At 40.2% G+C, this 14042-nt stretch overlaps 2 long non-coding RNA genes across 4 annotated transcripts in view; both read right to left on the reverse strand.

Moving 5' to 3' along the window:
* The window catches only part of LOC130904668 (uncharacterized), a 161281-nt gene that overhangs the window by 73857 nt on the left and 73382 nt on the right, over positions 1-14042 (reverse strand). The window lies entirely within an intron of this gene.
* Positions 1733-4995, reverse strand: LOC130904669 (uncharacterized). Its single transcript, XR_009060887.1, has 4 exons — positions 4627-4995; positions 4476-4544; positions 4255-4323; positions 1733-2256 (listed from the first exon to the last, which is right to left on the reverse strand). It is a non-coding gene; the product is annotated as an uncharacterized LOC130904669 (long non-coding RNA).

Here is a 14042-nt window from a genome sequence, read left to right on the forward strand (position 1 = left end):
TGTGTTGCATAAAAGGCGTTATGTGGAAAAGCTTCGTTCTATACAGTCGCCAGATCCATATTTGATGCCCAAATCGATGTTTTTCGACCCACTGTCTTCGCCCTGTCTGCCTGACATCTGCTATGCTGATATTTACAATGATCTTGTCCACACAAAATCAGCCTATTCTCACGAAAATTTGAAAAACTTCAAGAGCTTGGAGGCTTATAAATACTTCGTTGCTGGTTGGGTGAAACAGGTCCTCGTCCACGAAAATTCGGCAGGAATCTATCTTGTGCTTGGAAAGGTGAGTTACGAAATTTTCAATTCAAAATCTTTTGTTATTGCTAACATCCACTGTCAAGTCTAATGTATTTCATGTCGTTTGTCAATGGAGTTAAGGCTTTTAATGTTTATATGGTTTAGCGATAGCACTCTCACTACATACATACGTGTATGTTGTCGGCGATTAGCCTAGCAATGATCTTAATTGTGGTTATTTGTCAGCCCAAAACCTTCTAAGTATATCTTACATGCATCTTACCGGATATAAAATGACTACTACATAGTCTGTGGTGATTTTTTGGTGCCCAGTTTTCACGTCGAATTGCAGCCGTCCATTTCGCTCTCCTCTTTGGATCCCTCGGAATACGGTAAAACTTCAAGTCTCTCCTTCCATCTTCTCTGTTAGTGCAACCAACAGCCACACACGCCTTCACCATTTTGATTATTAATGTTAAGGAGCAGAAAAACACGCCGTAAATAGGAGGAATGTACGTAGCCGTAACAGGTTAACACTATGTTTTGACGGACAATTGGGCGGTGCCATTCAGGAGAGCGGAATTGTGACGTCACGTGGGTAGGGTCTATACAATATGTGCTTGAAATTGTTGGAAACCTTTATTCGTTGATTTATTTTTGGACTACAGAGACCCTAAAGGGACATCGACAGAAATAAAATAAATTTAAGCTATCTGGTGAGCACCAAAAACTATCTGATAATCATTAGCATTATATAGCATTTAAGCTAGCGGACTTTTGCTTTGCAAATGTCAGTTTGTCTGTTAGCGTTGAAGTATGATGACTTGCCATTAAAGCAGAAACCAAAAATTCTAATAAATCAGAGCTTGACAAATACTCTTCCGTGATTAAGGTGCTTATTACTGGCAGAAATGTGACACTGCAAAAACTGTTACACAGCGTGTCAAATTAAATGCTGCGGTGGGGTTGAAAATTTCCCCGCCCGTTCTTCAAAGATCGAAGTTATGGACCTTGTCTAAGCAAGCTTCAGTGGTTTCGACGAAAATAAACGCCAGCGCGTTTGTAGCCGCGCGGCGCTCTCTTCACACAGGGGTGGGTGCTGGAAACACAAGTCTGACACGGGCCTGTCAGCAGAGCGCCGCTATCACCATGGCGACGGCCCGCTGTTTTCTTTAATAAGCAGCTCACGGATAGATTTACTCATATACTTTGATGACACCTGTCAGAAAGGCAGTTTCTTGGAAAAGTCAAAATCAGATGAGCTCAACAACGACTATACACACACAGGGTGAATGACGTGCTCGCAAATAGGTGGAAGAGTCGTCAACACACGGGAGGTCGACCTTGACGACACCTGAGTGCAAAGAATCCTGACAAGGCGCATGTCTTAATGTCACGACGGCGTTCCGGACGTGAAGGTGACGTTCTGTCGGCAGGAAGCGAGCGACAGGAGCAAATTAGCGACATTGTTTGCAGAGGGATGTTTTGGAGCCCGTATTTGATGCGATCTGTGTTCGCCTCAGGGAAGATCTTGGGAGGGAAGCGCATGTCTCCTTGCTGTAATCACAACACTATGCGGCTGGTTGCAACATGCGGAGAGCCCGAAAGCCACCGTGGGTCATAATTGGGGGTGCGACTAGGATTTGAACTTCAGTGGGGGTTCAGATTAATTGGAAACTCATTGCCAGCATTAAGCATCAAATCCATTTTGACTGGGAGGGGCTGAAAACAAGCAAATGATTATTTCAGGACGTACTTTTCCACAACACCACTTTTGAAGGGATTGACAGGGGATGCTGTGATTGGTAGAGAATTGAATCGTTTATACCACACAGAAAGAAAATCAGTATTTGAACACCCTAATGTCACCAAGCAGGCTTTTTAATATTGCATAGACTTCATAATGGTGTTGACGGGTCAGATCGGTCATGCACTGCGCCTCGAGTTCAAGTAGGGGGCAGCCCACATCTTGAGGAGCTATTCACAAACACGCACGCTCGATCTAACACTGGATTTCTGTTGAAAAAGTACATAAGCTGTATTGCATACAAACAGGAAGGATTGTCTCATGAGTGATTTGTTCCAGGTTTCAAAGTAATTATTATATTTTTCGTACCATGCATGCATTTTGAAACGTTGTGAAAAAATCAGTGGGAGAAATTAGCCACTACTGCATTGGAATCATAGTTCATAATATTTACATTAAATAAATGCTAACTGCAGTCTTTTTGCTTTTAACCAAGAATCAAGACTGTTTTACGTCCATATCTATAGAGAATTTGTGGATTTAAGCATTTGTTCACAACAATTTTCACCGGAAAAGCTCTGTTTGCATAAGGCGGCCGCTAGATACATTCACTAACAGACTAGCATTGTACTTCGACATATTTACGTAAAATAAATGCTAACTGCACGGATGTTTTTGCTTATAACCAAGAATCGAGACCGTTTTACGTCCATATCTATAAAGAATACGGGGATTTAGGCATTTATTCACAAGAATTTTTACCGGAAAAGCTCTGTTTACATATGGCGGCTGCCAAATTCAGTAACAGACTACCAACGTACTTCGACATATTTACGTAAAATAAATGCTAAATGCACTTTTTTTTGCTTTTAACCAAGAATCGAAACTGTTTTACTTCCATATCCATAAAGAATGCGGAGATTTAAGCATTTATTCAAAAGAATTTTCCCAGGTAAAGCTCTGTGTACATAAGGCGGTCGCTAGGTACATTCACTAACAGACTAGCATTGTACATCGATATCCTTACATAAAATAAATGCTTAGTGTACTTTTTTTTTTGCTTTCAACCAAGAATTACGACCGTTTTACATCAACATCTATAAAGAATTTGGGGATTTAAGCATTTATTCACAAGAATTTCACCGTTAAAGCTCTGTGTACATAAGGCGGCCGCTAGGTACATTCACTAACAGACTAGCATTGTATTTCGACATATTTACGTAAAATAAATGCTAACTGCCCTTTTTTTTTCTCTTTGCTTTTAACCAAGAATCAAGGCCGTTTTACGTCCATATCTATAAACAATTTGGGGATTTAACCATTAATTCTCATGATTTTTTTACCGGAAAAGCTCTGTTTACATATGGCAGCCGCCATATTGACTGACAGACTACCATCATACTTCAACATATTTACGTAAAATAAATGCTAACTGCACGGTTTTTTTGCTTTTAACTAAGAATCGAAACTTTTACGTCCATATCTGTTACAGATGGGGAGTAATTTATGCTTTTGTTCAGGTATGTTTGTTTCCCTTTTGCTTTGTATTGGTTAATGTGTTTTCACCTGTATTTTTCCTTTGCAGTAGTTTCCACCTTTGTGATCACAGAGGGCCTCCACAGCTGGAACCACTTCATAATCAGTTAATCATCCAATCATGTGTTCTTCCTTCTGCTATATATATATATTGAATATATATTGAATTGTTTGGTTTGTTCAGGGGAGGCGGTGGCAGTGCTCCATTTGGGTGTGTTGAAGCCTGTTATGGTTTGACTTTGGTTATGTTCATGAAGTTTGCTTTCTGCCACTTGTTTATTAATGATCTCTTTTATCTTTTAGGTTGGCGCAGAGCACAGAGGTAGCGGCTTTAGTTATACACCTGCAGGTATATATTGTCTCCCACCTCACTTAGGTACTAACCAGGGCCGGAGTGGGACTCATTTTTGGCCCTGGAATTTCATGCCTCAGACCGGCCCACTCATTTAAAATAATGTCATTATGCATACACGTGTTAAGTTCAGTGTTCTCTAAAGCCGTGGACTGTAATTCTTTGTACTGTATATAAAATGTGTATAATATGTAATATAAATGTGTATGCATATGTAAAATATGCAGGTCAATTCCATCTAACATTTATCTATCACTTTCAAATGTGTAGTTTGATTGCAATCTAACTTTTGATAAATGAACCACTATTATCATTTGGGCAAAAATTGTGACCATATTAGAACTGAAGCTTGCTTGTTCACACTGTCACAACGCCTCACCTGTTTTTTCAACACTGACAGCATCAATGGCAGCAATCCCATCCTCGCCACTTCCCCCCGTGTCTGCCACTGACATTAAATCACATATTAAAGAAATAGTCAATTTTGAACATATCATCAATGCATTCTGATCAATTCAAGTCAGCTTTATGGCACTTTAAAAACGCCACGTAATTGATTATATTCTAATTTTCACTCACTGAACAACATGGCAATCCTACCTTCCAGCTCTGCACCTGTGATGTGTTCATTATGGCTAATGCTTGCTGCTACATATCCCTTGTGAGGTGCTACAAGAAGCCAAAGTTTCCACAATTACATATTGTCGTATCACACGGTGCAAGTTGCAATTTATTCACCATCTGGCCTTACCACTTTCGTTGTAATCCTCTGTAGTTTGAGGCAACGAGGTCGTTGCATGAAAAAAAATAGCTACTTTTGCGCATTTTGCCGATTTTTTTCGAGTGCTTTTCTCTTTTTAATTCTTATTTTTTCAGCACCACCCTTGCTCTTTTTATCCATCCGAGCACCGAGATGGCAGACGTGACGTTAGTAAAACGACGAGGGACTTGCGCGCGGAAGTAAACATACGAGGAGAGCGGAGTTTATTCAACATGGCTAGCGCGAGACAGACTGTTGTCAAGGACTCGTGTCGATGTGTTTATGGTAATTTAAAACTGATTTTACCGTGGATTCGAACATATTCTCGGCTATCCCGTTCGCCATCCGTGTTGTTGTGGAGACGACTTTCGGCGCGCAAGAGTGACGTTGCTCGTGAAGAACACGTCACGCAAATAAACGAATCTGATTTGTCGATTGATTTTGTATCTGCTCGAGAGGCCGTTAATGGGATGGTTCCCAGACCTTTCTCTCAGTGTTTGAAAAATACAGGGAGAATAGTCTGGCCGTGCCAGGCAAGTATTTTTCGTCTGGAAGAAAAAAAAATATATATATATATATTAGGGCTGTCAAACGATTAAAATTTTTAATCAAGTTAATTACAGCTTAAAAATTAATTAATCGTAATTAATCGCAATTCAAACCATCTCTAAAATATGCCATATTTTTCTGTAAATTATTGTTGGAATGGAAAGACACACGACGGATATATACATACAACATAAGTACTGTATTTGCTTATTGTAACAATAAATCCACAAATGGCATTTATATTCTTTCTGTTAAAGAGATTCACGGATAGAAAGACTTGTAGTTCTTAATAAATGTTATAGTTACAAGTTATAGTAATTTTATATTAAAACCCCTCTTCATGTTTTCGTTTTAATAAAATTTGTAAAAATTTTCAATCAAAAGTAGAGTTAATATAATAAGAAGAATAAAAATAACAATAATAAAAATAGAGTGACCAAAGTCTAAGTTTTACATGTATTTTGCATAGCTATTTTGACATGGAATGCCAGTTAATTTTGCATTGTTGTTAAACTATGTCGGAATAGGGCCTCAGTACTATAGACTGAAGTGCTTTTCTTTTTGTGAACATTATTTTTTTTTTGGAGAGATAGGAATATTATTTTTGTTGTGCTTTCACTGAACGATACTTACAGTGAGGAGAACAAGTATTTGATACACTGCCAAGGGGTTCCATTGGCAGTGTATCAAATACTTGTTCTCCCCACTGTATGTTTGTTGTGAAGGAGTTGCCAATAAACGGTGAGGTCCAAAGAACGCCTGTGTCCACTCGCCTTTACTGTATAACATATATCTGTACATATCTTATCCAATATACAACAAGAGACACATAATTGCCACTAAGAGAGAGAAAACTTACCGATATATGTGTGGAGCACAAATAGCAATCTGCATTGCATTGTGAATACAGCATAAACGTCTCACAACTACTAATTCTCCCACGCTTAGAAGAAATAACATGAGTATGGAACGGCGCTGCCCCCAAGCGGCCGGTGGCATTGTCTTCACTCTTAATGTCCATAAGCGGCCTCATTGTAATCTCTTTGAGGCAATATGCGAGATGGTCATTCACCCAAGCGCCAGCAGAGGGCGGAAAAACTCCATAACAACAAGTAAGCGTTTCACTGTACTGTCATTTAAATCTGTCTGAGCGGGACATCTGCGTTAATTGCGTCAAATATTTTAACGTGATTAATTTTAAAAATTAACGCCCGTTAACGCGATAATTTTGACAGCCCTAATTTATATATATATATATATATATATATATTTTTTTTTTTTTTTTTTTTTTTTTTTTTTAAGACTGCCCACAGGGACAGCGGTAACAATGTAAGTTATACTCACTGACACTGTCATAAATAAATACCAAACAAAAATTATAACAGTGTAATTTTTTTTTTTTTTCTAAAACCCGGACCGGCCATCGGGAATCGTCCAGAAGCTCCCGATGAGTCACTCCGGGCCTGGTACTAACTCTGTATTAGTTCATTAGATAGAGTGGAAACGCCACCCATGTATAGACCCTACCCACCGACGTCACAAAATCACGTGCTCGCTGTATGGTTCCGCCCCCTTGTACGTCATTTTGTGTCTGTATTATCAATGGTCTCAATTGATCGAGCAATTTATAATGCATTTCATGGAAGATCCGGTGCTTTCGGATGCCGTAAACTCACTTGATGCTTTGCATAAAAGGCGTTATGTGGAAAAGCTTCAGTTTATCCATTCGCCAGATCCATATTTGATGCCTAAATCGATGTTTTTTGACCCGCTGTATCCGCCGTATTTGCCTGACATCTGCCAGCTACCCTGATATGTACAACTATCTTGTCCACACAAAATCAGCCTATTCTCACGAAAGTTTGAAAAACTTTAAGAGCTTGGAGGCTTATAAATCATCTCTATTGAAATTGGATCAAACCTTGCTGAAAGCTCTGAAAGAAAGCAAATCAATGAATGAAAGAACGTGTGAATATGTAACTAGAAACTTTCATTTCTGGAGAAATTACGATGGGACTTTGCTGTAGTATTAGATCTATCATGTCGCTTCCTGTTGATTTGGGGACACGTCCTGTTGATATCAGGTCACTGTGCTCATTTGGGGACACTTCGGGGACACGTCCGGTTGCATGGCTGTCAATGGCATCGACTTACTTGGGCGCCAGGTCAATGTCCATGGGCAGTAATGGTAAGTTTTTGGTCAAAAAAAAAAAAAAAATGACAACCACACAGGTTTTTCTGCCGGTGAAAATGACCTAGAAATTTGGACATACATGGCTGTCAATGGCATCGACTTACTTGGGTGCCAGTTGGCTGTCATTGTAAGTGGTCAAAAATCACAAGAATCTGTTTTCCTGCTGTTGAAAATGAATAGGAAATTTGGGCATACATGGTTGTCATTGGATGAATGGACAGGTTTTTGGGAAATTTTGGGGGGACCGTAGGTTTTGCCAAATTCAGTATACTACTTTTATGCTCCCTACCATCCTGGAATTTTTTTATGTTTAAATTTTGTGATTTGGTCAAAAATTGTAGGAGTAGCTTTTTGAATATTTTTTTTTTCTTCTTAAACCTGCGTCTACGGGCGAACAAAAAAAATTTGAGGGTCATTCAAAAATTTGCTACACCGCGCGAAAATGCCGATCGGTCAAACGGTTCGGGCTGTGCGGCCCACCAAGGAAATGGCATTCAAAAAAAGGAATTTTACTATTCGGGCCTTTCCCTTGCAAAGCCCCATCTAATATGACATGACGTTTCTTTCCTAAACCTGCTTAAAAGTGGGAAATGTTTCCTGTGACAATTGGATCGGTCACACTTGTCAGGCTCTCTTGTTGCCTTTTGCACGCGCACAGACACACACTTCCCACTGTTCACGTGTGCTCATCTCAATATGTCATTATTTGTTGTGGTTGGTTATGTGCACATAGTTGTTGTGTTTGTGTGAAAAAAAATCTGTCACATGATCTCCTAGGAAGAAGTGAGCTGTCATCAAATTGCACACTTAATTACACTTTCATTTGCCAGTTTGCTGATTTATATCTCATAATGGCACTCTAGGGAGTGTTAAATTCTAGCCTTCTTTGGGCGTTTGACTCCCATACGTCCCAAACACTGCACACTCTGCAAACCAATTCGGGAGAATTTCAATGTTAATTGTCGGTTTTCTCTTTCAACGGGAGCAGAAATCTAGCTTTACAGTGAGGAAAATAAGTATTTGAACTCCCTGCGAAGTTTTCCAACTTAGAAACTATGGGGTGATTTGAAATTTTCATCGTTGGTGCTTGTCCACTGTGAGAGACGGTTTAAAAAAATATCCAGAAATCACAGTGTACTAGGTTTTAACAATTTATTCGTATCATATTGCTCCAAATACGTATTTGAACACCTGTCTATTAGCTAGAATTGTGAGCCTCAAAAACCTGTTAGTCACCTTTAAAAAGTCCAAGGAATGAGTGTAGGTGGACTTTTTGAGTGACTTGTTGAACTGTTTGTGCTGGTTAGCTGCATATAAACAACTGTCCCAAAAGTTGTCCAAAGACACCAGAGACGGATTTGCAGACCTCTAATAGGCTGGAAAATGGTATGGGGCCATTCGCAAGCAGTTTGATGATATAAGATTCATCATTGGAGAAATTTTTAGAAAATGGAATAAGCTAACCATAACTGTCAATCTCCTTCAGACTGGAGCTCCATGGAAGATTTACCTCGTAGGGTCTCAAATTGATCCTAAGAATGGCAGCAGGGCCGAAAATGGAAAGTGGTATTTTCCCTGTGGCAAAATGGATTTTGCCATGTGGCATTTTTTTTGACATGTGGCAAAATTGATTTTTTTCTATGTGGCAAAATTGATTTTTTTCTATGTGGCAAAATTGATTTTGCCATGTGGCATTTTTTTGCTATGTGGCAAAAGGAATTTTCCCATGTGGCATTTTTTTCTGCAATGTGGCTTTTTTTTTGCCATGTAGGAAAATGGATTTTGCTACTGTATGTGGCATTTTTTTTAAATGTGGCATGTCTCAAAATGAATTTTGCCACATGACAAAAAAAAAAAATAATACCATGTGCAAAAAAAATGACACATCTCAAAATCCATTTTGCCACATGGAAAAAAAATGCCACATGGCAAAATCAATTTTGCAACAAGGCAAAAACAATGCCACATGGCAAAATCAATTTTGCCACGTTGCAAAAAAAAAAAAAAAAAAGCCACATGGCAAAAAAAAAAATTGCCACATTGCAAAAAAAATGCCACATGGCAAAATCAATGTTGCCACATTGCAAAAAATGCCACATGAAAAAAACCATTTTGCCCCATGGCAAAAAAAAAAAAAAAAAAAATGCCACATGGCAAAATCAATTTTGTCACATGGCAAAATCAGTTTTGTCACATGGCAAAATCAATTTTGTCACATGGCAAAATCAATTTTGTCACATGGCAAAAAATGCCACATGGCTAAAAAAAAAAAAAAAAAAAAAAAAAAAAAAAAAACCTACATGGCAAAATCAATTTTGCCGCATGGCAAATACCACTTTTGGCTCTGTCTCTCAAGAATGGTGAGGAATCACCCAAGAACTACACAGGAGGAGCTGGTCAATGACCTGAAAGGAGCTGGGACCACCGTTTCCAAGGTTACTGTTGGTAATACACTGAGATGTCATGGTTTAAAATCATGCATGGCACGGAAGATTCCCCTGCTTAAACCAGCACATGTCCAGACCTGTTTTAAGTTTGCCAATGACCATTGGGATGATCCAAAGGAGTCCTGGGAGCAAGTCATGTGGTCATATGAGATCAAAATGGAACTTTTTGGTCTTATTCCACTCATATCGTTTGGAGGAAGAAGAACGATGAGTACCATCCCAAGAACACCATCCCTACTGTGAAGCATGAGGGTGGTAGCATCATGCTTTGGGGGTGTTTTTCTGCACATGGACTGAACGACTGCACCGTATTAAGGAGAGGATGATCAGGGACATGTATTGTGAGATTTTGGGGAACAACCTCCTTTCCTCAGTTAAAGCATTAAAAATGGGTCGTGACCGTGTCTTCCAACCTGACAGTGGCCCAAAGCAGACAGCCATAATAACCAAGGAGTGGCTTTTTAAAAAGCATATCAAGGTTCTGGAGAGGCCTAGCCAGTCTCCAGACCTAAACCCAATAGAAAAATCTTTGGGAGAAGCGTAAACTCTGTGTTTCTCAGTTTATCTAAATAGGGTCGTTTCACACTGAGTAAGTATAAATATTGAAAAATTATTTTATAATTTACTATACCGTACACAAAGTAATTTTGGAACATTTTTGGTTTGTGGTGTGCCTAAGATTTTTTCCAATATTTAAACATGCCGTGACTCAGAAAATGTTGAAAGCACTGGTTTATATGACCAAAATGAATAGAATCAATCTATGAATTATTTGCCTATCTTTGGGATATAACCTAACAATGTTGTATGTGGGATCATCATAATTTCCAGCCATATTACAAGCATTTTATTTGTTACTGCAGTCCCTGTGATACGTATCAAAGTGTATTATGTTTTATATCTATTTAACTCAAGCAGCATTACACTTGCAAATTTGATATTAGAAAGTTATTTGCATGGAGCAAGGATAATCAGCAAGGAGGAATGAGAAAGGTAAGCTAGGTAACCCACCTAAACCACTTTTAGGTCACAACCTACCAGTTGAGACAAAGTAGAGCAGCAGAGGTGAAGGAGACATAGAAGTTGACGAGCATGAGCAGAGGTAATTTTCTCGTAGGCACCTGTTTGCATTATTCTAACACACTTAATACAATCAATCAAGGAATAGTATCATTTCCTGTATGTAGTGTTTGACTGTATTACTCTAGCACACCCAATATAAAGTAAATAGCACTTCTACCATAGTTTAAGGAAAACAAGCAGAATACAGGGCATAAAGATACGACACCTTCTTATCACGGAAGTCCAACGTGTGCATCATGCAACTCACGCAATCAGTTCCCCCGGACAGTCCTGAACAAATGGCGGGACGCTCTGTCCCAACACAAGGAACACCGGAGAACGCCCGATATCCAACTGATAACACGACTGACAAGACTCCAAGAGCCCTGTGATGCTGAGCTGGCAAAATCCACAACCCTCGTTGCCCAGACAACAGTAACTCCGGAATCCTCTTGTCCAATCCACAAACAGACAATAATCCTAAACACACCCTTCTTCCTGCCCAGAGCCCGCCCCGCGAGAGCCTTCAAAAGACTAAATGTTTAACTAATCGCGGTCATTTTTTCGGGAACCATTTGTTGACGTGTGATAGGGTGACCTTGCCTCCCCGCCTGAGTCCAGGCATGCAAACTGCTTAGGGGTGAAAAAGGTGACAAAGTAACATGGACACACGGCATGCGCGGAAAAGTGCATTTCATAGTGCAACCAGAGACATCTCGAATTAAGCACAGTACATAATAATTTAACATATCCAAGTCTAAATCTCTCATCCTGAAATCAGAACATATAAGACGCATTAAGTAGCAAATTATACAAAATCTAAATTATACAGTATGTCCCATTTGCATTAAGCAGAGAACAGCTGTACTCCCGTATCTCACTATTGTCAGTCATTTGTTGTCACGAGAAGAGAGTGGCGGTGATAGGTCTAGGTCATCGGACTACAGCAGGGGTCCCCAACCTTTTTTTTGCACCACGGACCGGTGTTAGTTGGGTCTTTTTTTCACGGACCGATGTTCTGACAAATTTTGCAACCCATCAAAAATTGCAAAGATGTGGTTCCGCGCATGCGCGTAACATTAAACAATGCCGCAAAATGCGCAAATGCAGCGATTCCAAAGTAAACACTACACAAACTTTCTTGAAAGAAAGGAATATTAACTTATGTTTGATCATGGATGGACTTGTAGAAAAGTTCTCCACAGATACATCCTGCCATGTTAGCTGCACACAAAAACTGCACACCGCTCTCACCATTAACGACTTCGCCTTGTCGTTAAGCATTAATTAAGAAGCCCGCTTCACAAAGATAGGATATTGGAAATTGCAGCAAGGTTTTCAATGCTCTCGTGCGATGTCAGGATATTCCGGAATGACTTTAATCCAGAACTTCGGTAGAGTTGTTGTCTCAAATGTACGTTTGTTAAGTTCGCCGTCTTTTTGCGATATCTACAAGTTGATCCTCCTGTTGCACAGACATGCTCGAATCACTGGGTTTATTCACAAACGGGTCACGAATCCACTCCATCGCCGTTCGTGGGTCTTCGAGGTTGTAGGCTCGTCAGGTGCCCTTTTTGCCGTAAAAATATCTCCAAAGACGTCTGTTTTCCAGTCATCTTCGCTCGTGTGGGGGCTAATTATTTACAAATGTGCTGCGCCCGCGGCCTAAGTAATACGTTATTATCGAGGACAAGCGCACATAGATATATTGTAAACACAAACAAGATCTACTGCTAGTGGTCCAATCAATGGATTTCTATGACAACATTCTAATCTATCCTGTAGTATTATATCTAGAGTAGACAGGGATATTGGTGTGTTAAGCAGGGGCACAGGGTTAATTCGGCCAGAATGCGGTCGTTATTAAATTATTATTTCTGTGCGGCCCGGTAGCAAATGCGCACCGGAACCGGTCCGCGGCCCGGCAGATGGGACCCCTGGACTAGAGTAGTTTTGAGCATGGACTACGGTTTTGAAGTTAACGGTTTCACTCGTTTGTTGACAGACAACCCCCCGCCCCCCGCCCCATTTTTTTCTCCTCGGATCTACGTGATTCAGAAAAATGACCCATTTTGATTTCAAAACGTTTGCATGCCTGTGAGTCTGTTTCGCTGTTTGATCGCTGTTGATCCGAATAAATTTTCAGCTTGTTTTCGGTGAGCCTTCTTTAACCCTTTCAAAATTGAGTCAGTCCAAAGAGTTAAGACTAAGGTGAGCGTGCGGGGTTTGGCCTTTTGGCCGGGATGTTGGTTTCCCGCCGGCCCGGGTTGTTGGAGCTGCGTCAGCGCGGTTCCGGCAGTCTAGCTAAGGTCAGATTCCTTCACTATCAACAAGGGATATCCCGTATATTTTGAATACAGATGGCCAAGAAACAAACTTAACTATTTTTTTTTTTACAGAAACTTGTATTTTGGTGCGATTATGTATAGTTTCAAGCACTATTTATTACTTCTTTCAAATAAATAAGTACAAAAAAACAACAACAAAAACTCGCTGGCCGTAGCCCCGCTGTGCCCCAGTATTGCATCTCTAAGGAAAGTATATTTTATCTGCCATTCGGTTGTACTGTACTGCGTTCACCTTACATAAACCCGAGCAACGCCGGGCCATACTGCTAGTAAAAACATACATTGAAGATATGCTGAGTTTTTTTTTTTTTGCCCTAAAATTACATTGGCCGCCATTGACTGCAATGACTTCCCATCCATTTGAACTGGGAATGCTGCCAATGAATGAGTTCATTCACTGCCCGCCTCTCCAAGTTCAAACGAATGGGACGTCTGTAGCCGCACTTGGCACGAGAGCTTCGATACAAAAGAAAAGTTCCTTGGCCCCGCTGCTGCGACAGCTTGAAGTCGTTCGAAGACTTAAGGCACAATTGCTGAAAAACGCACACAGATACAAAAGGTAGGTACACCTCGGCCCACGGAGAGATCCACCACAAGAGCCGTATTGTGGGATGGAGACCTCCACCCGACCAATCAGACTGGATTCTGGCAGGAGATGCTGAGGTGACTTCAGCCGGTAAACAGATGACCGTTGACTTAGAGTAAATTAAATCAAATTGAAGTAAATTGCCCTGATTAGTCACTAGCTGCGTCATCTGCAAAGGACAAAGTCACACAAATAGATACGTGCCTCAAATAAACGCCTCC

The sequence above is a fragment of the Corythoichthys intestinalis genome, chromosome 16, assembly GCF_030265065.1.
Source record: "Corythoichthys intestinalis isolate RoL2023-P3 chromosome 16, ASM3026506v1, whole genome shotgun sequence".
Lineage (NCBI taxonomy): Eukaryota > Metazoa > Chordata > Actinopteri > Syngnathiformes > Syngnathidae > Corythoichthys > Corythoichthys intestinalis.